The sequence below is a fragment of the Trachinotus anak genome, unplaced genomic scaffold, assembly GCF_046630095.1.
Source record: "Trachinotus anak isolate AG129_WGS33_773 ecotype Australia unplaced genomic scaffold, CSIRO_AGI_Tana_v1 ptg000025l, whole genome shotgun sequence".
Taxonomy (NCBI): Eukaryota; Metazoa; Chordata; class Actinopteri; order Carangiformes; family Carangidae; genus Trachinotus; species Trachinotus anak.
This window is the reverse complement of record NW_027273876.1, coordinates 5,184,078-5,207,823: the sequence shown is the minus strand read 5'-3', so window position 1 is coordinate 5,207,823 and position 23,746 is coordinate 5,184,078. Positions and strand designations below refer to the sequence as shown.

The window sequence follows — 23,746 nt, the reverse complement described above, 5'->3', positions numbered from 1 at the left end:
TAACGGCTGCACTCAAGACTAAATCTGGTGCATATCCCCAGAAATATCTTAACATCTTTAAAAAGACTGAAACAAAAAGAGAAGTCATTTAGAAGCATTTTTGGCGTCACCTGTATGTGTCATTAAATAACTATGCAAGATGTCAAAATGAGCAAGTAGAAAAAGGCAGAATAACATACACACACACACACACACATACACACACACACACACACAAAAACAATGCAGTAATACACAGTGCTCTGCCAAAGGCCAGTACCAAAACACTCTAATTAAACAGAATGCATACAGAGAAACCTTGACAAAGCAGGGGAGCAGAAAATACTCATGAGAAGAAAAAAAGATGGGATTAAAGATGAACACAGCGTGTCATCTTGAATACTGCACACAAAGAACTGAAAAACTACAAAAGTACATTCCTCAAGTCCTTGTGTGGGAGTGTGTGTGTTTATGATGAGCTGTGTGTGCTATAATCAGCGCTGCTTCACGGAGACGTCTACTTTTCCTCTTCTGCAGTGGGCAGAGGAAATAAGGCAGATTTCTGCTTTGGTCCTAATTGAGTGAGTGTACAGTTAGCAAGTTAAAACAATTACATCTGCGGGCCAGTAGCCCACTGGACTGTGAACTGCACAACAACAGTGTGGAGGGAGATTTCAGCAAGAGAGAACAGCCTCATTAATAGAAAGCGGTGTAATCGCGCTTGAGCTTATTCAGCTGAAAACTGCTAAGATTTTGCCAAGGATATGCAGCTACAGCTGGGTAGCGTACAGGCACAGAGAGCTAGATTAGCAGTGATTGAGTGTGTGTGTCTGTACATGTGGGTGTGCGGACGTGGGGGTGCCTGCATAAAGTACGTGTGTCTCTTTGTGTCTGCGTGTCTCTGTGTGTGCTCTCCTGAGCACAAATATACGCCAAATCAATTCAAATTAGGTCATCTCTTCACTCAGTCTAATGTTCCATAAAAGATGTAAGAGGCCCCATCCGTATCGCTGTCTGTTTCTGACATTACTTATCTCTAGGTGTCTGCTGCAGCCTCTCAGGCAATACAGGCCATTTCTATGGCAAACTTAATGGACTGTTGCATAAGCCACCTAAAGCCTGTCCTGCCATTCGTGACACTGAGTGTGAGAAGTGACTGTGAGGGGGGAATTTTAAGGGAAAAAGCCTGAGGAAATTACAAGTCCTAAAAGGTTCCTAATCTAGTATCCCCCCATCGGCGATCAGACCGGGCTGCGGGCTGTCAGCGAATGGTCAAACCTAACTGGCTCCCTGGCATGAAACTTTGGACAAGCGGGAGACGAGTGAGTGGCTGGTGAAACTGCCACGGGCAAGGGGGAAAACACTAAGTAAAGCTTGCAGGAAAAGAGCACTTTGCTTTACATATAATCAATTATTTCTCAGACAGTTTCACTTATATTGTTTAAAATGCTGATCTAAGACAACATCAGAAATGAAGGAAAATTGTGAAAGGAGAGAATTAAGGAGGCAGAAAATGAAGACAGTGGGGGGGAAAAAAAAGCAGACAAAGAGTAATTGCATCAGTGCTGTGCAGAAACAGAAGTGGGCGGACTGAGAAGATAGTTCCAAGACGCACCGTCTAAGAAAGGTTGCTGGTTCAAAAGCCAGTCACCCAACTCTTCAAAGAGGTTGGCAACGGGTTTAAGTTGAGTGCAGGGTTAAGCCCACTATCGTCCAAAACCACTCAGCTGCTCCTGCGAGCTCTGCAGAAGCCTGAGTTGAGCTCTCTTCTCTTTTCCTCCTGCTATCTCCTCCTTCACACCACGCTGCTAGACAATCCCAGTGGGCAGACCAGCACTCACATCTGAACCTGAGCTGAAGACCAGCGAGCTGATAGGTTGAATTCGTGCCCCGTGGGGAGGGTTTTCCAGTGCGCTGCGTGTGGCGTCTGTCACCTGCAAGTTCAAGATGTCAAGCGCAGATGTCAACATACATGTCAGAAGGAACCAAGTGAAAAAGACCAAGGAGGACGCAGACAGTATACGTGTGTGTGGAACAACAGTAAAAGTGGGTGTTTGGTAGAACATGAAAGAGAAAATGCTGCGGCTTAATTTAGAAGCATAAACACCCACGTACTGTACATTACTGCTACTACTAGCTGGTTTCTGTATTTCACAGAGCTGCACGTCGAAGTAGGTCGCCAGCATAATGGTCATCAACACATTGGTATGCAAATAATTAAAGCCTTGTCATTTGCACCAATGTGGAGGATGTATTTCATTCCACTACATTTCGAATTGGTGCAGTCAGCATCTATATACAGTCCCACAGCAGTGCCAAAACTGAACCTGTCAACGTGACCACCACCTGTACTGTTGAACCGAGGCAGCTCCAAAACTCACACAGATATAAAACTGTGTTAAAATGACATGTGGGCCAAGCTAAAGTGAGCTACTTTTGAACATAGGGCTACTTCTGTGCGATCTTGTCCATTCTCACTTTTGTTGATTACTGTATTGGCAGGGATTTGTGGTCACCCAACACGAGGCAGATGTTTGTATTTTCTTTCATCAATACACACTGTCTATTTGCATTAGTTTGTACATTTACCACTGGCTCCACGCCGCCTGCTCCTTCTTACACTTACTTGGGTGAGACGTTCAAGGACCAGCCTTAAACATCTATTTTTATTACATCTATTTCATTTATTTTATCACTTAAATGCATGTGCCAACATGTTGCCTTGCACAGCCTCTTTTGCAGCCTTTTTCCTTGCACCTCTCCTTCCACCTTCGGGCCATGCACACCGCCTTGGGCACAAAAATATCAAACTTAAAAGGCAAAGTGCATTTCATGGTAAGGTAAGTAACATGTCATAACGCTGTTCAAGAACAGACCCAAAATAATGTGTTTTAGAAAAATATTAGCTAATATAATACACAAAGGCTGTGACATAAACTGGAGGTGTGGGGTTTGGAAGAACTGGGTGTTAAGGAGGCAGAGTGGGTCTCTCTGTTATTAAAGAGTGATTCACACAAGGAACTGAAAGTCAAGATAGAAGAGGGCAGAATCTGTACATCACTGGAGTTATTAATTGAATACCTTCAATCAAGATTGGTTTTGTTTAATTAGACTCAGAATGCCTCTGGAACGACTCGAGCTCCCTGCCCCCGAACCACACTCCTCTGAACTCTTGACTCTTTGATGTCTGGAGTTAGTAAAGTCTGACTAAACTGTTTAGTCTGCTGGTTTGAAACAAACCACCCAACACTTCAGAACTTAGCTATTTTTTTGGTGCTCATGTTAAAAATGAGCCCATAAGTCGTTTGTGTTTCTATTGTCCATGAAAGTTTGTTATTATTGTAACCATGACAACAAAGATTGTCTAATGTTGAGGAAGTACTTATTTGAACCCATACCATGATCTTTTCCTAAACCTAACCAAGCCATGATCATTATCATAGTAACCATGGAAACAAAGGCAGGTAAAACACTCTCTGTACAGTCCACATGTTTATTATTGTATCCATGACAACCAAGGTTTGGTACGCCTGCCTGCCATAGGGGCATCAGCCATCAGGAGACACGCCCGTGGGCCGTATCTGAGGGTTGAAAGAAACGACCTGTGTGGTTGTTCAGGTTGGAGGACTGGTTGTTTATTGAACAGAAGTAAGATGAGTGAGCACCCTGCTCCACGCTCACAGTTACAGACCTGGAAGCTGCCCAGCTCAACCATCTGTTGTCTGTCTGATCTGTTGGCAACTGAGCAGCTCCACTGGAGCAGTTGGGGGGTTAAGTGCCTTGCTCAAGGGCACCTCAGGGTAGTCATGTGGGCCAAGGATTTTTTTTTCTTGGCCACAAGTTACCAGTATGCTCGAGACATTTACAGTCCTAGTCCATATTTTAGTCTTTACAGAACCTACTTGACCCTCACAGCTGTATACTTTACCTCATACAGGGAGGCCTATGAAAGGTTTTCACTGGTAAAGCTACATTAACTGCCTTGGAGAATGCAATAATGGGAAAGGAAAAGAGCCTATGCATGAGAAAATGTGCATAAAATGAAAAATGTGTACAGCATTTTTGGATTCTATTTGCATGAAATTTTCAGTATGTGTATATCTGTGTATGTGTGGATGGTTGTGAAGCGTGTTTAATTAAATTTCACACGCTGTGAAGTGTCAGATTGAGAAGTGCCCCTCTCCCCTCTCTCTTACACATAGACACAGTCTCTCACACACACACACACACGACCATGGTACCAGCAGTGGAAAGCAGATGAGACGTGATTTGAGTGGGTGGGAACAGACACTCCCGATAAGTGAATGGCTTGTTTTTAATTGCCAGTCTGGACTAATGCAGGCACACAAGGAGGCCTCTTAGGCAACTTAATGCATGTGAGTGCTCACACTTGTTTAAATACTGTCACTCACAGGGAAGCAACGTGTGTCATCACTCATGCATGAGTGACGGGTGTAGGGACAGAGAGGAAAGAGGAGAGGCGGATTAATGTAGGGATGGAAGCAGAGAGCGGTCACTGTTTTTTGACACCTTTGTGCTACTGTACACACAAGGGTGCTCAACCATCCAAACCCACCAGAGGCCGTCTGAAACACACATGCTCACACACACACACACACACACACACACACAAGGGCGCAAAGGGCCGAACCTCCATGCACAGCAGGGACCGAAGAGTCAGTGTTGGCTGTGGCTGGAGAGCGTGTGACAGGCTGTGATATCGTTCTGTCACACAACGATGCACCAGGATTTGATAGTAAGGAGCAACAATGAGGCAGCTCTGGTCAGCTCCCCTCCCTCTTGATAGAAGGAGCAATAATGCAGCAGTGACCCTCTTATACACCGATCAGCCGCAACATTAAAGCAGGTAACTGATTTTAATTTTGTGGCTGACGGGTGGATTTTTTTTTCCAGTTATGCCATGAAGCCAAGGAAAATAATTGAAACTACAGAATGAGTTTTAAATCACATCACTGATGGTTCAGAATAAACTCTTTATACACTGCTCAGCCAGAACATTAAAAACCAGTCACCTGTTTTAATGTTGTGGCTGGTTGGTGTGCACACCTCGTTAACACATCTGAGTTATGCTTGGCTCATTATTTTCATTTTCTTGAATTTAAATAAATCCGTGAAATTATTGATTTTTATTTATGTGAAAATTGGGAAAACAAGTCAATCAAACAAAATACAGGTTTCAGTTTGTTTATTTAGAGAGACTCCACTATAACAGAAGCTCATTTCTCTTTTTCTCAATTTTTCTTTCCACTTTAAATTATTCTAAGTGTTTTCAGAGCTGTCATTGTCACAGGAGGACTTCACTTACTCTAAAGAGCAACGAACAGTGTGTTTTGGTGGCGACAAAAATAAACACAATATTTGGAACGATGGAGATATAAATCTGAATGAAGAGCTATGAGTTTTACTAAATGCTACATAGTTTACTTAACAATTTAGAAAAAAATGTTTCGAGTTCACCATGAAAAATAACTCCTTTACTCACCAAGAGCTGTCTCCAGTGTTCACTCTTTTCTCTATCACATCTTTTTCTTCTACTGAAGTTAGCACATTAGCCAGCTAGCCATCTCGTCACTTTCCAACAGTGACTCACTGCAGCCCTGAAGATGTAGCGCTGCTCAGAGGGCGTTACCTGTTGTCTTTTAAACACTTCTATCTCCACCACATCCTTTCTTCTTCTGCTAATGAGCTAGCTCTGGACCAGTCGGACTGTCTCATTGCTTTCCAATACCAGTCACTGTAGTGTCCAGTCTACCCTGTAGAGGCAGTGCTAACCTCTTGTGGTGTAAACACAACAATGCCTGAAGTTCTTGGCAATGACAATCATCCTTGACAGCTTTGTCCCGTCAAGTCTTAATAAGATGAACACTTCATACAAACACACACATATCAACACAAAGTCCTCTAACCATACACTAAAAGATACAAACATGTGACACACATACTGTCTATAAGATCCTATCAGTTACTCACACACACCAAGTGTCTATTTTTTCCCTCACTTCTGCATCACACACAAATAAGTCTCATTTTCTTCCTATTTTAACAACTAAAACGGTTGATGACTGTTAGCTGTTCAGAATACACTGGAATCCATTTCGTCTGCTGTCTGGCTCATTACATAGGCTGACTCATCCACTAAATAAAAGCTGAGAAGAAATAAATAACTTTGCCACATATATTATCTTCTGCATAATGAAATAATTAAAAGAAATTTAAAAAAAAAAAAGAAGAAGCAAACTCTGGAGATGAGGTAAGCTTAAAGTTTTTTTGTTTTTTTTCCCTCTCTCTCTCTGGCACTGACTATTTTTCTGCCTTAAATTAAAGCTGAAAGCAGCAGCAGGTCTCCTTAGGCAGGCAACTGCAAAAAAAAACTCCATGAGGAGAGAGGAGTGTTACAGTTAATACCAAACAGAGCAGCGGTGGGAATATGCGGCGTAAGCGTCTGCTGAGATGTACATCATCTCTCTGTTGACTTGCGCGTGTGTTTTGTTGTGTGTGGTTAGGAGAGAGGCAGAGAGGTGGAGAATGGTGTTATTACGCACACACCTACGCACACCGGAGACCCCCCCAAGGCCCTACAATGCAGGCACTGTACTCTAAGTAAATAATCCAGATCCCCTTGTGTGTGTGTGTGCGTGTGTGGGATAGTGTGTGAGCGTGTTACTATGTGTTGCTTCATGTGTGCCTTTTGTGCCACTGTGATGTCTCCAGAGTGGACTGTTTTTTTTTGGTTTTTGGAGTGTGATGTGTTATTTGTGTGTGTGTGTGTCAGAGAGAGAAAAAAGAGGGTGTGTGTACAAGTGTGCTGCCTCATACATGTTTGATTGGAGGATTTGGTCTTCTCTCTATAAACAAGGCTCCCTCAGTCTAAGCAGGGCGCCTGTTTGAGCAAGCATAGGTAAGCCAGCAGAATCGCCTGATCAACAGTCACACTGCATACACACTGGCCGCTGACTCCTTTCCTTTCCTTTCCTCTTTTTCCTTTTTCCTTTCCTTTCCTCTCAAAGTTTAATTCAGCTCAATTCAAGTCGTTTCAATCTAACTGTATTGTTTTATTCCCAGATCTTCTTCCCCCTTCCACTCCCCCCCTCTCTTCTTCTGTTGTTCTGTTCTATTGTCATCTTTCATCCTCTTCTCTCCACTCATCTCCTATGTTCTGCTCTTCTCTCTTTAACTTGCTTCTATTCAAGTCTTTTCTATTCAGTTCTTTACATTCTCTGCTTCTATTTCCCCTCCTATCTCCTCTTTTCTTCCTGTTCTGTTCATTGTCATAGTTCCTCTCCTCTCCTTTCCTCGCCTCTCCTCTCCTCTCTGATCGTCCTCTGCCACACATGTAATATTCATGGAAGGCCATTAAGGAAACACACACATACCAGGCTAAAACAGACCTTGCTTCGACAAGCATGAAATAAGCAATTCTGAATACAAAAACAATAATCTGTTGGAAAATCAGCAGGCGCCTCATACATCTGACTGCTGCCTGCTAAACGACCCCCACCTCAACCATCCTCACCACCGGCAAACCACGGCCACTCTGTTTAAGGCGGTTTGTCTGTGGTGCAAAGTCACATTAAAAAGCAGATGACAGGAGCCGGGATGTCAGCCGATTGAAGCTCCTTAGTCGACTCCCCATAAATGAAGTGACACTTTCAACTTGGGGGCCCTGTAAGTACGAGCGGCTTAATGTCACACAATGTTGCCGTTGTAACTCTGAGGGGTGTGCAGGGGAGGAGAATCAGAAGACCAGACATCTACTGTCATTTAGTTACAGGGAGGAGACATGAGAAAGAGGTAATTAGTGAGGAGCGGTGTAAGAGTTGGGGACAAATGGCAGCAAGGGAGAAGAAAAATACCAGTGGGAGAGAGGGAGCAGGAGAGAAAGAACAAGAGTTACAGGGAGATGTAATGAGTGAAAAGACGAGACGAGTGTGGAACAGAAACTGCAGAAACTGGACAAGAGGAGAATGATAAAAGGGGAATAAGTGGGCAAAGGAGTTCAAAGAAAACTCCCGTTTTTATTACCACTTGGGTTTTATTTTCATAGTTCTGGCTATTGCTAATATTGGCTATGGTAAAACTGAGCTTGCTGAGGTCTGGGAAAGAACATTCAGCCAACAGTTGAGCCAGATTATCGAAAACCGCCACATTTGGAGGTAAAACTGATATTGAGTGCACCTGATATGTGAGTTATAATCAATCATTCCACTGCAGAGTGGGTCAAAGTTAAACCAGGAAGCCTGTTAACAGTGATGGATGTTTACATTGGAGAGTCTGGGTTATAATTTTACAGTTTGCTCTAGTTTTCCATTTCCAATAACTCTATTTGTCTGAGTGCTGCTGCTCCTTCCCCAGCCTGACTTCTTTCTAGCAATATTTTTAAAGTATCCAGTGAAATTAAAATCAAATTTTGAAATTTTAATGGAAATCTGTGCAAAATTTAACAACTATCCATCCAATAGATGTTAAGATATTTAAGTCTGGACCAAAGTGAAGGATTAAGTGACCAACCAACGTCACTGGAGCCACACAGCGCAGCTCGGCTGCAAGTTTGACCCGTGTAAGTTGTAATAAACCTGAATTTGTCTTTGAGCAGGAAAGGGAAACGGAAGAGGAAAAAGAGACAGGGATGTTGAAGGGCATCCAGCCCTTCAGTTAGCAGGTGGCTGTGAGGTGAAGTGAGTGATGCCGAGGCCTGGTATGCGGTCCCCCTTGAGAACAGCGGGGCAGGCAGGGGTTCCATCCCACCAGCTACTATTATGGCAGCTTGATGTTGTTTTGGCTTCGAGGACTGAAGTGTCATCCGGCACGAGGCTAAACTTCACTGACACAACGGCAGCATGCAACCGTGTGTGTTTGTTTGTGTGTGCGTGCCTCGCCGGCGTCTCCAGCAGTCAGAGCCTAGGGGAGGCCCTGTCATGCCTTTCACAAGCCTGGCAACTCATAATGCCATTGTTAGCATATGGCTGTGTGCTAAGTGAGTTGTCTTTTGCCTCATCAAATATTCACAATAACAAACAGAGTGAAACCCTCGCCCTGGTTGGTATTCATGTTTAATTGATGGTTCTCTCTCCTCTGTTCTCACCCTGTTCTTTCTCTTTTATGTTTTCTTGTCTTGTATTTCAGGGGCCCAAATTCACCAAACTTTTTAAATGGACGATTAAGGAGTCGCCTGTGTAGGCATTTTATGAGTATTCCATTTCTTTTTTTTTTCTTTTTTTTTTTTTTTAAATCGAGTCTAGTCATAGGGATTACTGCTCCTCTGACAAAAAACTTCTTCTGCGGCTCTGGACAAGCTTTGCAAACGTATAGAAATTAACCCCGATGATGTCATAACAATGTCATCAGGGTTTTATCAGCTAATGCTTGAAGACTTCAGATGTTAACAGACACAGTTTGAAACACCTGGGTGATTACCAGGTCGGGAACATTTCAAGTAAAGAAGCCATCTTTGAAAAAAGTTGCATCATGGGGAGTGTAAGCTGCAGCATGTTTTTATACTTTTATATCAAAACCTGTAATGAATTGTGAACTAATTGAGCACTGGAAATTGAAAACGAGCTCCCAAGTCTTCCAGAGGACTCAAGTCTCTTTTGACTCTAAAGTCAATAAGATCTAATTACAACAAGTCCTTAAGGAGTCTACTGTTAGCCCTCTACCTTGTAAACCGTCTCAAAGTCTACGATAGTCTGACACAAACACACATTCTGCTTCAAATGAGCAGACCTGATTCTCATCTGTCAGTAAAACTTTGTTGTAAACTTTCTCAAAAAAAAAGAGAGAAGCTGGCTTCATGACAACTGTCGAGTAACCTGGTGTCATTAGCGCTACTGATAAAACGTATGTCAAAATGACTGCAGCATCAAAAGATGAAGATATGTTTGTCAACCACAACAAATATCCATATCACTAAACACACAGCTGGGCGTCACTTGGTTTGCAGGGACAGGGTCTGTCTCTGCGGACTATTTATAATGTCGGCTCACAACATGTTGGCTTTGAATATGCAGTCATTGTGAATGCAGTAACATTATTTGTACCCCATGCTGGTGTATTGCTATGATGAATTCTCCAACACAGACTGGTCCCCTATCAATTTATCACTGTGGCCATAATGTCATCTATAGTAACAGGGTCGATTTGTTCTTTTCTTTAAGCTGAAGAAATCTCTCCATTTCTTAATAAGTTGCTCACACAGCTTTGTGCATTTATCTTTACTCTCTTTCCTCAGACTTTTTAGTGCCATTAAAAACTCCTAAAGTAAAGATAAAATACTTTGTGAATAAACTACCACAGATGTTTTGCCTAGCTGATCATCTATTTGCTCCTATGCGTCCAGTTCTCCCTTCCAGCTGCCTCCCACTTTGATAACAGTCCTTGGAGCAACAACATGCAGCCCAATCAACTAGTGACAAACACATACACCCTCGCACATATACACACGGACTGTATGTAATCGCAGGGGGGTCCCCAGGTCACTGTAGCACTTTCATGTGTCTTGTTTTAAGAGAACAAAGTCCAGAATCCATACGATGCTTCCTAGTTGTTTCATCATTTTCTCTCTTTCTCTGCCTCTTCCTCTCTCATAATACACACACACGTGTATGTGTATATATAAATATATTATATATATATATATATATATATATATATATATATATATATATATATAAAAAAAATACAGATTTCAGTTCCATTACACAGGACGAATCTCTCCTTTGTTAACACTGTGAAAAAGGTAAAAAGGAATAAAGAGACTGACTAGTAAACATCAAAGAAATGCTCTTAAGAATGGTTTGAAGCAGAAAGTGGTACATAGAGGCTTGAGGTGTAAAAGTTAGTTTCAGACAAGTGTGAATCACAAGTGCTGACTGCAGTGACCCTAAAGATATAATAAGAACACAGGGTAGTTCACTGCAGTGAATCAGCCAAATACTGGCAGCCGCCGCTTTTATGTTTTATCAACCATCAATCCAACTTCACCCAGAATGCCTGGGAGCTCCCAGGCCAGGTGGCGGAGCGTCATTTCCAGCATGTTTCTGCCGAGATGTGTCGTTCGGCACTGATATCACCTGAATATGCACATACTCATCAATTATCCAATTGCCCTCACCCGATAATTCTCTCCAATTTGGAAATTCTCAGCCACTCACATCTGCATTATATATCAGTCTGAGAGACATTTCCATTGTGTGTGGAAAGACGCAACACACACGCACACACACACACACACACACACACACACGCACACACAGGTTATTCTAAAGCACGTCATATAAAAGTGAATCTTCAGCAACATGTTGAGATATCGTTTCGCTCTCCTGTATTACATTTTTTTTCCTCTCACTGATTTCACTCAGCGCTACGCTGGCCTGTCACCTCACTGACACAGATTGGTGCATTAGTGCAGAGAAAAGGATTAATGTGTGGAAAAATGCACACCCTTATGCATCTTGATTCATTTTGCCAGGGTTCGGCAATCAAAAACCGGCAATGTGATGTTTCATCAATGGCACGCAGTCATATGTGACAGCTTGACAGATTGTATCTGAGTGAGGGCTGATAACAGTAATTTAGTCCAGCATTAAGGCCTCACCAGAATACGTTAAAACCCTCGGAGTAAGACTGACCACATAATGATAAGCATCGTTCTGTCTTTTTTTTCTTTTTGGTTTAGGACTTAACATTCTCAGGACGTCTGCTGCCCTGGTGAGACTGGCTGTGTTCTTCACTGCTGACATGAGGTTCAAAGAGAAGGTCGGGTATTGAATTACATTCAAAATATTTCAATCAATATTTCATCAGTCGATGTCGCAGTCTTCCAGCTGATTTAATTCAGAGTGTGCCCTTTGCCCTCAAATGTATTTAACTTCTTACCAGTGATCATTTTGAAGGTGCAAGACGGATTATGTGCAACAAATGTCCATCCAAATCCAGATGGACACATACTTGTATGTCAATCCAAGTGGACGCATACAAATATGTGTCCATCCCGATGGATAGGATGATAAAGACACATTCAAACGAATAGACTGGCATGTTCGTTTGAATGTGTCTTTATCATCCTATCTATGTCCTTCTCTCCTCTTTTTTATACTCTCCACACACATACTGTCTCTCTCACACACCTCTGAGCTGTAGGCTACAGCCCATAATCAGATTTTAGCATTAACAGGATTAGACCTGAGCAGAGGTTTTCCTTGTGCAGAGACAGGGAATGAAAACTGTCTATTATGCCACAGAGAAGAATATGGCAAACAAACACGTAAGATAGCAGGAGTGACATGCTCTATCATATCAGATCACAGCAAATGATATCGAGCAATCATAGATCAAAACAATACAACTTTTTCTTTGCCGCCGCAACAGGAGGGGGAGATCACATCTCGGCGGCAATATGCTGAAGGAATTTTAAAAAGGGCACGTATGTAATGTGGCTGCTTTGGCGCCTGTGGGGATGAAACAAACCATCTCCAGACATTCATTCAGGCATTGTGATGGACGGACACCCGCCGGATCAGGACCCCAGAGGAAAAAGCAATGGATAGACAGAATGGAGAGGCTGTAAAAATTTGTTTCCCTCAGGGCGAAGGGGGGTTATGAGGCAGGGTGGAAGGGTGCCAAATCAGATACCAGCACATCAAAACTAGCCTCAGGGAGTGATCCAGACATGACATGATATCTCTGGCAAAACAAAAAGCACACTTATACAGGCCCGCATACACCGAGATACAAACACACAACACCCACAACACACACAATCATTCTTGTGCAATATATTGCAATGGTGCCAAATTGACATGAGCAATGTCATTTCTTCCTTTCCTCTTCCTTTTACACACAGAAAGTCATCCACACACACACATACTGAGAAATGCCCAATGGTCTGTAGACATCAAATTTTCAACCGACCCTCACCACGCTCCAGTCAGAAATCACATTACCTCCGCCACCCTGGCTCGCAATAAGCGAAATACCGCAGCGAGAGCCACCTTGTCAAACCTCTGAGAACGCCATTACGCCGCTCCTCAGCACTGAGTTGTGTCTGCTCAAGAAAACAATCAAAAAAGCATCCATCCATCCATCCACCCATCCATCCAGACAGAGGATAGGATAACATTTCCAATTTCTCCTCTCATCTGGGACGGTAACGAGCTGGTTTGAGAGAATGGAGGTAAGGTAGAAGTGCAGCCACAAGGGAATGGGAAGAAGGAAGGAGGGAGTAAGTGTAAGGTATTTAATCATTAGTGAGGGGAGATGGGCCTGCGGGGCGATGGTGGCACCGGTACAATTGGCAGCTACTGTCATTCATTTGGAGTGACACTCATTAGTCTGCCCTATAATCTGCCTCCGACATGGAGGAGCGGATGAAGAGCACGGTGGCAAACAGGCTCTATGAATAGATCATACCTGGGCCTCTTTTACTGGCTCCAAAACAAGCAACCTCATCGGGGCTTATAGGGCTGCCAAATAATGTTTCTCCTGCACATTTAAGTCATTTATCAAAAAAAAGCCTCTACAATGTGAGTATTTGCTCAGTTTCTCTGTTTGAATCACTGTTAACTGAGGATCCATGGGTTTTGGACTGTTGGTCGAACATAACCAGCAATTTCAGCACATTTTACTGTTTTCTGATATTTAATAGACTGAATTATTAATTGATTATGCAAACCTCGAATTACAGCCTCACGGTTGTATCCCTCTGCCAACCAGTCAAGTTGCAGATTCCATTTATGTCTGTCCAGTTTCATATATGTAGTGAAGTGTATTTAAAGTTGACCTTTGACCTTTTGGAAATAAAATAGATATAAACTATACTGTTTTATCCTATTAGACATTTTGTTTTGAATTCTTGAGTCTTGTTTTGTGATGTCACAGTGACCTTTGACCTTTGACCATCAAATTCAAATCAGTTCATCCTTGGCCAGCGCTGGCACAGAAGCAAAAAATGTCTAACTGTGAGAATAAACAAGAGAAAAACACAGATGTCAAACTCAGCCCTGTTGGTGAAGACCTTTGCGATGTTAATTCAAACATGACCATGTTAGATTTTTTTTTTGGCTCCACTTCCACTTCTGTTGATTTCCATGGAACCGTGGACCCCATATTGACCTATCAAGTCAGAAGAAAGACAGAAAAAAAAGTAGCAGTGACATGTCACAGCGCAAGACAACTTGGCACAGCAACTCACATTTCTATTACCATTTTTAGTCTTTAATTAGGGTTAATTAGGCTCTCAGTGGGCCTGTCCATTCTTCTCTCTCCATGTGAGGTTATCGAGCAGCCACTCAGAAGAATACAGCACACTGCTGGGACAGATGAAAAAAAACCTGACATGCTGAGTGGAGGGGAGAGAGTGAGCGAGTGCTACATGTTTTTCATGTATGTGTGAGTGTGTGATTTTGTCTATGACCCGTGAGTGGTGTGTGTTCAGTTTAATGGCTTGTTTCCTGATATGCTGGCATATGAGAACGCACTCACACTCAGACCTACACATGAAAAGGGGACCGTTATTCACAAATTGCCACAGAGCCGTTTCTGTCAATAACACACCACTCAAGGGAGACACAGATGGCTTTAATGCTCAGTGCCTCTCCAGCTAATTGGGGCATCACTGGTGTATCTGTGCTCCCTATCGCTTTCATAACTACCAATGAATTTGTTTGCACAATGGATCATCCCCGGCCATTATTCCTCTTTGCAGGTGCAATGAAAACAAAGACTGGAAAATGACCCCGCTAAGCAATGCTAGCTTCCCACCAGTGCCGAGTTTCCCTTTTGAAAACAATAAAAAAAATTCAGTCTTCTTTGTGACTGACTGATGAGCTTTCTGCCTGAGTGGCTCATCGTTAAGGCCGGATTACAAACCTTAAAGGCCCCATATTTTAGAAATTTCCTTTATCTTATTTGAAGTGTTGATATCCATAAGAAGATATATTTGTGGTTTTAAGAACCAAAAATCATCTCCTCTCTCAGGCTTCTCTCTGGAGCTCCAGTAACAACAGGTTGGTCAGCCAATCAGAAGAGAGGCTGACTATTTTCTGAGAAATATTGCAGATTTCAGGTAAACACTCAGAAAATCTGAATCCTGCATTTTGGAAGGTCGGTCCGGGTGGGCTGGGTTTGTGACTGAAGTTCCAGAAGTCCTGACGGCTGGTTTTAAGGCTCAGTTTCTGAATACAGGCTGTGTGCATTTCTCTGTGGACTGAGGCTTTGATACTTTCACAGTGTTAATATAGAACCTAGACCTGCTTTATAATCAAAAAAAACACATGGACATCTCATTCTATACAATATGGGACTTTAATACATTTTGAGTATCAAACAAAATGGCCATTGACTTTCAAAGCACATGGAAAGTTGAATGCTGTCTCGAATATCTGCTTGATGTGTTTGGGAAGGGATTTGAGAGAAACAGAGGATAAAGGGAAGGGTTACTGCCACTGCATACACACTGTGCTTCAGACTAAACAGTAAACTGAATAAAACTGTGGCTTTGTCGCTTTGCATGAGGCATGAGAAGCAGACACATATTTTAGAGCTACTTGAGGTGGAATGACTCCATAATCCATGTAAAATCCTAAATGTACTGTATGTAAGGAAAAGAAATTTACATGTTAAACTTGGCACAAGAAAAATTGCTTAGATACTCTAAATGATTTTGCCTGAGGGAATACTAATACAATACAAAAAGAACCATAATTGGAACTACATTTTACCCTGCGTACCTTTCGTAGATTATAGCCTCCAGGCATAAAAACCCACAAGGATTTCAGGCTTTTAGCATATGGATAAAAATAAATAAATAAGAAACACACCACATCATGGGAGTCGGAGCAAAACACTCTTCCGGGAGAATCTTTTTCTTCAACTTTAATTGCGAAGAATTAATTGGTGGAAACTTTTGTCCCTGACAAAAGCGGCCCCTGTTTCATTAACAGCTTCATTAATAAAAGATGACATTTCTCGTCTTTAATTAGAATTAGCAAAGGGGGAATTGAGGAAAAAGGAGAGAAAGAGAGAGAGAGAGAATGAGACAGACAAAGAGGAAAATAAGAGGGCACAGAAGGGTTTTCAGGGCAAGAAATTAAATGGAAGGGACAAGAAGAAATTAGGGAAGTAACTACAAAAGGAAGTGAGTAACAATTAAAAAGAAAAAGAAAACAGAGTTGACAAATTCACAGCAGGTGACACAAATTTGAGGGTTTGAAGTAAAAATCAGTCACTTTACTCATTATTTTACAGTAAGTGTGTTTTAGTCTAGCTATTATTGTGTCTGACTTGTAAATGAAAATTTCAGTGCATCTCCTGCAATGAAAGACTCAGAGTGCACATTAATATCATATTAAGGTTTGTGTGAAATTGTACATGTGGCTGTGTGGAATCTGTGAGCAGAGAGGTGTGGCGTAACTGTGGCTGGCTACCTCTGACAGTGAGAGGAGATGAGGCTTCAACCGGTTCCCTAGCTGCTCACATCTCATCGTGTACTCTGACATAACACACAGAGATATACACACACACACACTCATAACTGAATCCAATCTTTTTCGCTGCGTTGCCAGAAGAAGAGAAGAAACTTTTAATTGAGTCATGATAAAAGCCATCTGTTTGTCTTCCTCACCCTCTCTCTTATTTCCGTCTTCCCCTCACAGTTTTCAGTCTGCCGTCTGGTCGAGCGAAGATAAGTGAAGACAGCGTCATACTGAACTTGAAGTGGAGAGAGCCTCATAATCAGTTAAAGAGCTAGAAGTCCGTGCAGCGCTGCATGAGCCTGCAAGGTGCACATCACTCAGCCATTTAAACCATCAAATAAATAAAACAATATGATACATAATACAACGCCGATCAGACCCTGAATGTCACATTTTCTAAACCTGCCACTTGGCCCAAGAATCTATATCCGTCCATGATTGATTTGTTCTCATCTCTCTCACAGAAAACAATCCTATCATTTGATTGCAGGGTGGAAAGCTTTTATTGAACCAAGCAATGACAGAAAAATAAATAAATAAAGATAAAATAAAAAATGAATCAGGAGCTGAGGGATCAATATTCTCTTGTTCTTTTCAACCAACTTGCCAGACAAAACGTTGATAGTGGACAATTCTGCAAAACCGTAGTCTGCTTCAGTGCCACAGTATTTCTACAATATCAATGCAGGGTCACGTCAGTGTGAACCATGGCAAGGTTTGGGATGTAAACACTACTTGGTCAATGTAAGGAAATATCTGGGCCATTAATTGTTGGTCTGAGACAGGACGTAAAGTCTAGATTCTGGCATGAGCAAAAAGATAACATGACAATGGACACATTACACATTACATTAGTTTAGTGTCATTATTGCATTTTTCATAGTTTATTAAAAGCAATCGAGCATTCATTTGGCCAAAGTCCATTTTTTTGACCATCCCCAGCTGGAGTACAAGAAATGACCTCTCGCGCTTGAATTTGAAGATTGGAAGTTCATGTTTGGGATCAAATGAGATGTGGTAGAAAGAAACATTACATCTTCTCCAATATTCAGGTGTAGCCCTAGTTTTCTTACTAGTATGTATGTAAGTATGTATTTTTGTTTGTGCATGCAAACTTAGAAATCCCCAAGTCCCAATAAACCCCAGAAAAAGTGGTAGAAAACAACAGAGCTGATCCTGCTGCTGGCTATGGCTAACCAGCCAGACATGGTGGTGGTTGACTCCCAGCAGTCAGTTACGACAGGAAGAAGGAGCATGAGAAAACTGAGGAGTACAGGAGCTGAAGGAACAGCTAACACTGATAGAGAAGGTCAAGTCCAAAGTGGTCCCAGTGGTAACAGGAGTATTAGGGGCTGTGACCCCAAAACAGGCAGAGGGACTCCAACAGATTCCAGGTACAACATCCGAGGTCTCCATCCTGAAGGGGGCATTACAATATTCAGCTGTTTGGCTGTAAGTGTGGAGTTTTGCTCGTGCAAAGTGTATGAGGCAGGAGAGGATATGAATATTTTACTGGATACCTTGTTACTGAGGTCAGAGAACATCCCTGGTAAATGCTACTTTGATGTGATGAATTTATGTCGTCTTTGTTGGGAAGGTGAAGCAGTTAAGGATGTGAGCGTACCTCTGTATGTAAAGAGCGTTTGTGTTTCTGTGTATATTTATGTGAGGGTGATGCATGAGTATGCATTGCCGGCTTTTGTTCATCCTCCATCCTCTCCGTGTTGAGTCTATCAGGGAGGGAACTTGTTGACCTTTCAACTCCTGGAGAACAATGAGCAAACGCCTGCTGTATGCTAAACAATCTGGAGGCGTATGGCTTTCTGTGTGTGTGTGTGTGTGTGTGTGTGTGTGTGTGTGTGTGTGTTCGTATATGAACCTGGCTGTGCATAATCACCAAGGGTTGGAAGAGCTGGACAGCACACAGAGACAAAAGTCAGAATGTGTGTGTGTGTGTGTGTGTGTGAGAATACTTGTGTTTCAACAGCAAATGACAATGTATTTTTAATGCTGGCAGGCTGAGCGTGCACACACACACACACACACCTGTACTGACTTTTGTTTGGGTGTTCTCTGTGTTGCTATTGTGAGCTTAAATATGCAATCTAATCTGTGATTGGAACCCGCTGTGTTATGCTGCCAATATGACTTGTTGCTGTATTTTCCATCTCTTCAGTTTCCTGCTTTTTGTGTGTGTGTCTGCCTGTCTGCCTGTCTACCTGTCATTCTATTGGTCTGTCTGCCCGATTATCTATAGAAACAGCAGCAGGTGTCTCGGCTGTGATTCTTCACTAGTTCTCTTTTCCCTAATGCTTTGCTCTATATTTATGAAGGCTCTAAATACGGCAATAAAAAGCATATAGGCTGGAAAATGGTTATGGATCCCCAGTGGTGGAGTTTCAATGTTTCTTTTTACGACAGAAACACAAATGATGTGTGAGGTGGAGGCAATTAAAGATGGATGGAGGGCGGTGCATGTCTGCTAGAGAGATGAGGAGAAAAGCAGGGATTCTTTTTTTTTTGAACACACACACACACACACACACACCCCCTTTGCCAGCACATAGTAATGCACAGGCGCACGCACCAGACACAGACACAGCTGCTGTTTAGGCCATTACAATGATTCAGACGAGCCTGTGGGAAAAGGTATGAGTCACCCACGAGTAGGGTTTTTTGTTTGTCCACCGAGTCAGGTCTCTTGCTTTACCACTTCTGATAAATGCATTGACGGAGCAGTTATTTCTTGGATGTGTTCAAAGTATTGTGCTGTGTGTCCTGAACAAAAAGAAACAGAAACGCTGCCCGCATGTAACCGCAGCAAAACAAAAGATAATGTGGCAATCCATTAAAGTCACTCCTTAAAGGTCCCACATTTTACACTTTTCCAGTGTTTTGTTTGAAGTTATGATCCTTAAGAATATATATTTGTGGTTTTGAGTAACAAAAACCATCTCAGTTTAGTTTCACAACCCCTCTCTCAGGCTTCTCTCTAAGCTGCAGTAACAACAGGTCAGTGAGCCAATCAGAAGAGAGGCTCTGGTGCTGTGACATCACAAAGTTACAGAAGTCCTAACGGTTCATTTTAAGGCACAGATTCCTAATATGGGCTGTCTGCATTTCTCTGTGGACTGGGCGCTTTAAACCTTCAGCGTGTTAATATAGAACCTAGACCTGCTTTCTCATCAGTAAAGTTATAACATCTCATTTTACATAACAAGGGACCTTTAAGTTTTTTCAGGGACAAAGTAGGAACAGAGAGTTTTTCTGAGGCATCATTAGTGCCATCGACAGTGACAATATTAATGTGTACAAGAAGATATTCACATAGGCCTCCTATAAAACGCACAGACAATGTGCTGTCATGGGTTATAATATGTGTCCAATGTATCATAATTAGGTTCAGCAGGTTAAACAATCAACTCCTGAAACAAGGGAACCAATGAGATCCTCTCTGTCACAATGCATAGTTCTCTCTGCTAGACAAGCGGCCAAAGGCCTCATTTAGTAAATGAGACGGCAGGCTCAGCTATTGTCGTCTCCCTCTCCCTCACCCCTGTTCTTTTCCTTGAAAGACAGCACAAGTGTTAAGTAATTACATGCAAGGACTTTCTTCTCCTGTTAATGTGACACGGCTTTAGCAGCCCTGCATAAACTTGCCGCCGCCGGAATGAAGATAACTCTAAAGACTGGAAGTGCAAACAAAAAGGGGAAGCCCAGATTAATTGAAGGACCCGATAAGGAAATCATAGGCTATTTCTCTACGTGGATTAAAAAGGCAGTGTGTGTCTGGAATAGATGAGATGTCTCTTTTGACATGAGCATTGTTCCAATTATTGTTTTAAGCCCAGAATTAGAAAATCAAACAGAGCGCTCAGTGGAGTGAGAAGGGGCTGGATACCAGGGATGGGTGCATACGTACAACGATCTGCAAGGAATATACATGCTACTATAATGACACAAGCAGTTGATCAAGCATGACTTTTATTATCATCCACATGCAATGGCCCCACACAGCCCATAAAGTCAGTTTCAAATGAGCTCCCGGTGGTATCAGCCTTATTCAAGGACACACTTGCACAGCGGTGGGGATGCAAACATGCACACTGCATGCATGCACACACACAGAGATTGAAGGAAGTAGCATCAACAGCAATGTGTGAACACACAGTAAGCCTGCTGCATGTTCTTTTGTGTGTCTGAGCACATGTGTAAATCTGTCAGCTTGCCTACGTCTTGCCACCACGCTCACTACCGTCACGGTGTACCAGCCTGGCTCAGGGTAGTAAGGCGCCTTAATCACACACCCACAGTCCCTGGCAAATTACTTCCTGCTGACTGGAACTGATAAACTAATCGTCACAACAATCGGGTGTTGCAGAACCACCTGGGTGGAGTTGTAGAGCAAAGAGAGTGAAAAACCGAACCTAGAACTCAGTACATCTTCTCATGTTGAAATGTGAAAGGTGAGGACAGATGAACCTCAGCTGAGCAACATCACTTATGGCTAACCTCTGGCTGCAGATCAGTAAAAATTAAAGTCAGACAAAGGCCCAGCAGAGCAGGGCATGAGAGAAATACCCACGCTGCTGATGGTGAGAAGTGGAGGTGGAGGGGGAGAAGGATGCGAGATCACAGATGTCGGGCAAGTAAGGAAGGCTATCTGGAAGTTTCTGCAGCAGCTGCATGACCAGGCCCATATAAATGACCTCGGCCCTCTGTACAGGCAAAGACTGCAAACAAGAGTCTTGAGGATTGATCCTAATACACTAATGATGCTGCAGCTGTCACGGACTTATCACTCCTCACTCTCCAATGCTCTTTCCTCTGCTACACACAGACTTCCCTCACGCTCCTTTGATCTCTCCTCAGACCTTCCTCCCTGCCTCTCTTTCTTCTGTTATTCCACCGCTCTCATTTATTTTGACACATTCCACTGTGTTTCTTTCCTTTCACTTCCTGCCACTTCCAGGTAACCGTGCTCTTTTATTTTTTTCTCTCTCCTCTGGGGCAGGAGCTTGGACTTCCTCCTAAAGGTGGAGTTTTTAATTATTCTTTTTCTTGCACATCCGGCAATACAATGTTGTCTCTATCTCTAACAATGTAGCTAAACATTATACCTCCCCTCTGTGTCTTTCAGTCTAAAAATGACATGTTTGCACACCTGCTGCTTGCTCTGCTTGAAAGATCCATCCACATCTCTGCTCTCCATCTCTCCACCTGTCTCCTTCCTTCAGAAAGTTGCCTGTGCCAATCTCGCACAGCATAAGAGGCAGGAGACGTCTCCAAATGTCCAATTGTTTTCCGCGGCCAAGTGTTTCACGCTCCTCCTGGGGTCCAATTTGTGTGGTGGCGCCTGGAGCCGGAGCGGTGTCATCTGCCTTGGCTCTGTGGATGTTGTGTAAGAACTTGAGAAGGCAACATGCAACGTGCGACGGATGGCGTTTTTTTTTTTTTTTTTTTTCCCTTATAGAGAGATGTTCTCACTTTGATTCTCAATGGCAGATGTTGAGTGACACTTTTGGGAAGAAAGCCAGAGGAAACAATATCTCTGTACCGAGGCAAATCACTGGCAGCTGACACTGACGTGCCGTGTGGCGTTTCCTTCAGAAGAACAGCTGATGTTAAATCCGGTACGTGTTTTTCTCTGGATTTCTCCTGATGCATTACCTTCATTTACTACAGGAGTGAAATGGGAGGAAAACGTCTCTACTTCATCACCAGCACCTGGCAAACATGTCAGGCTCATCACACTTTAAGTAGCACAAATAATATAATAAAATAATATATGTTTTTAGTGAGTTGTGTATTTACATGATCCCAAATGTTTCCAGCAATCTAAAAACCGTCTGTTTCATTTGGTCGCCTGTTAATGGCATCATATCCCCTATGTACATTAATCTGCGTGGTCAAAACTGACTTTTTATCCAGTTTTAAGCTGGATAAAGCTGGATGAACTGGATTTTTAAGACATATTTTTTACACCTCTATTTTCAACTCTATATTTTAACCAGACAAAGGATTTTATTCATCAGACGTCTGGATCTTAAGTTATCGGAGAAGAAAGCCGAGCAAATGTTAGACCCCTCAGCTCCCAGCTCCACCAAGACTTCCTGTATCCGCCGAGAAGCATCAGCGGAACACTTAGTTTTTATGTGACTCTGCCTTTTTTTTAGTGTTTCTACTGGATCTAATCCATTGGTCAGCTTGTTACAAAGAGGAGGATGCATCTCTGAGTAATCCGTCTGCTGGTAAAAACCTCCTGAACATCTGGTGCATAAGTTATCAGAGAAACAATCAAAGATTAGCCGCAGTCTCAGCTCTCAGCCCCTCCTTGTATTTGCCACACAGCAGAGTGAAACTGTGAAACTGCTTTATTCTGTTTTTTACTGTTTTTACTGTTGTTTGTTTTGAAGAGGAGGAGACCTCTGTGGATAATTCCGCCCCAGGTAAAAACCTCCTGAACGACTGACACTGAAGGAATCCAAACCAGGAGAAGCTGACAACAAAGAAAGAAAGACAACAACTCCCACCATCCCACGCTACTTCAAGACATCACCAAACGCTGTCTGTTGTTACTGTTTTGATTGAGAAACCCTTAGCAGCAGAAGATACATACTGCGCATTTAAAGTATTTTTTTTTTTTATTAAAACTCAGCTCCATGGTTTGCAAAAGAGTCAATCGTGTTGTTTTATTCAGTCATCAATTACTGCAAATAAAGCTCGATCCAACATCGCTTCACCGTCTTACTGTGGCCATAGAAAATGAAGACATTTTTGTGTCTAGGATGCAGTATTGAAATTAAGCACATCAAGCCAATTAGTGTTACCAGTCAACCTACTGTATGAACTGAAAACAATGGAAATGAGTGGCTGTGTTTTGCAGCCTGCTCCTACTCATCTCTTCATTGCTTTCCCCTTTGTCACACACCTGGGTGGTTTTTGTTCAATATGTAGAGCAAATGGTCAAATACCATTTATGTATATATGTATATAGAGCACAGCCTTCTATACAGGATTTTATATTTATTTTGTGTTCACCTTTGTGCAGCACCATTTGGAAAAAGGTAATGCGAATTGATTTGTAATGCATGTACTGATTTTTGATAGTAAAAGAGAAAAATTAAAAGAATAAGAAAACATGGCGCTGCCTGGTAGCCTGAATGTTCCCTGCTGAGGATATCAATAATGGTTCCCTGTTCAGAGGAGGACCTGGACGCACTCTAACACAGGAATTTGCTTTCCAGTTCTCTCTTCGGTGGTTCCAAATGAAACAT

General features: G+C 42.5%; 2 protein-coding genes across 13 annotated transcripts in view; one reads left to right on the top strand and one right to left on the bottom strand.

Moving 5' to 3' along the window:
* rpl38 (ribosomal protein L38) overlaps positions 1-23,746 on the top strand; it is a 374,880-nt gene that overhangs the window by 112,457 nt on the left and 238,677 nt on the right. The window contains exon 1 of one of the 7 annotated variants that reach the window (XM_071462795.1): positions 11,163-11,173. The exons of the other annotated variants lie outside the window; for them this stretch is intronic. The gene's annotated coding sequence lies outside the window, so the exon portion shown is untranslated. Of the gene's footprint in view, positions 1-11,162; positions 11,174-23,746 lie in introns of those variants that run through there. 7 annotated transcript variants of the gene reach the window in all.
* The window catches only part of sdk2b (sidekick cell adhesion molecule 2b), a 253,404-nt gene that overhangs the window by 184,386 nt on the left and 45,272 nt on the right, over positions 1-23,746 (bottom strand). The gene's annotated exons all lie outside the window — the stretch shown is intronic.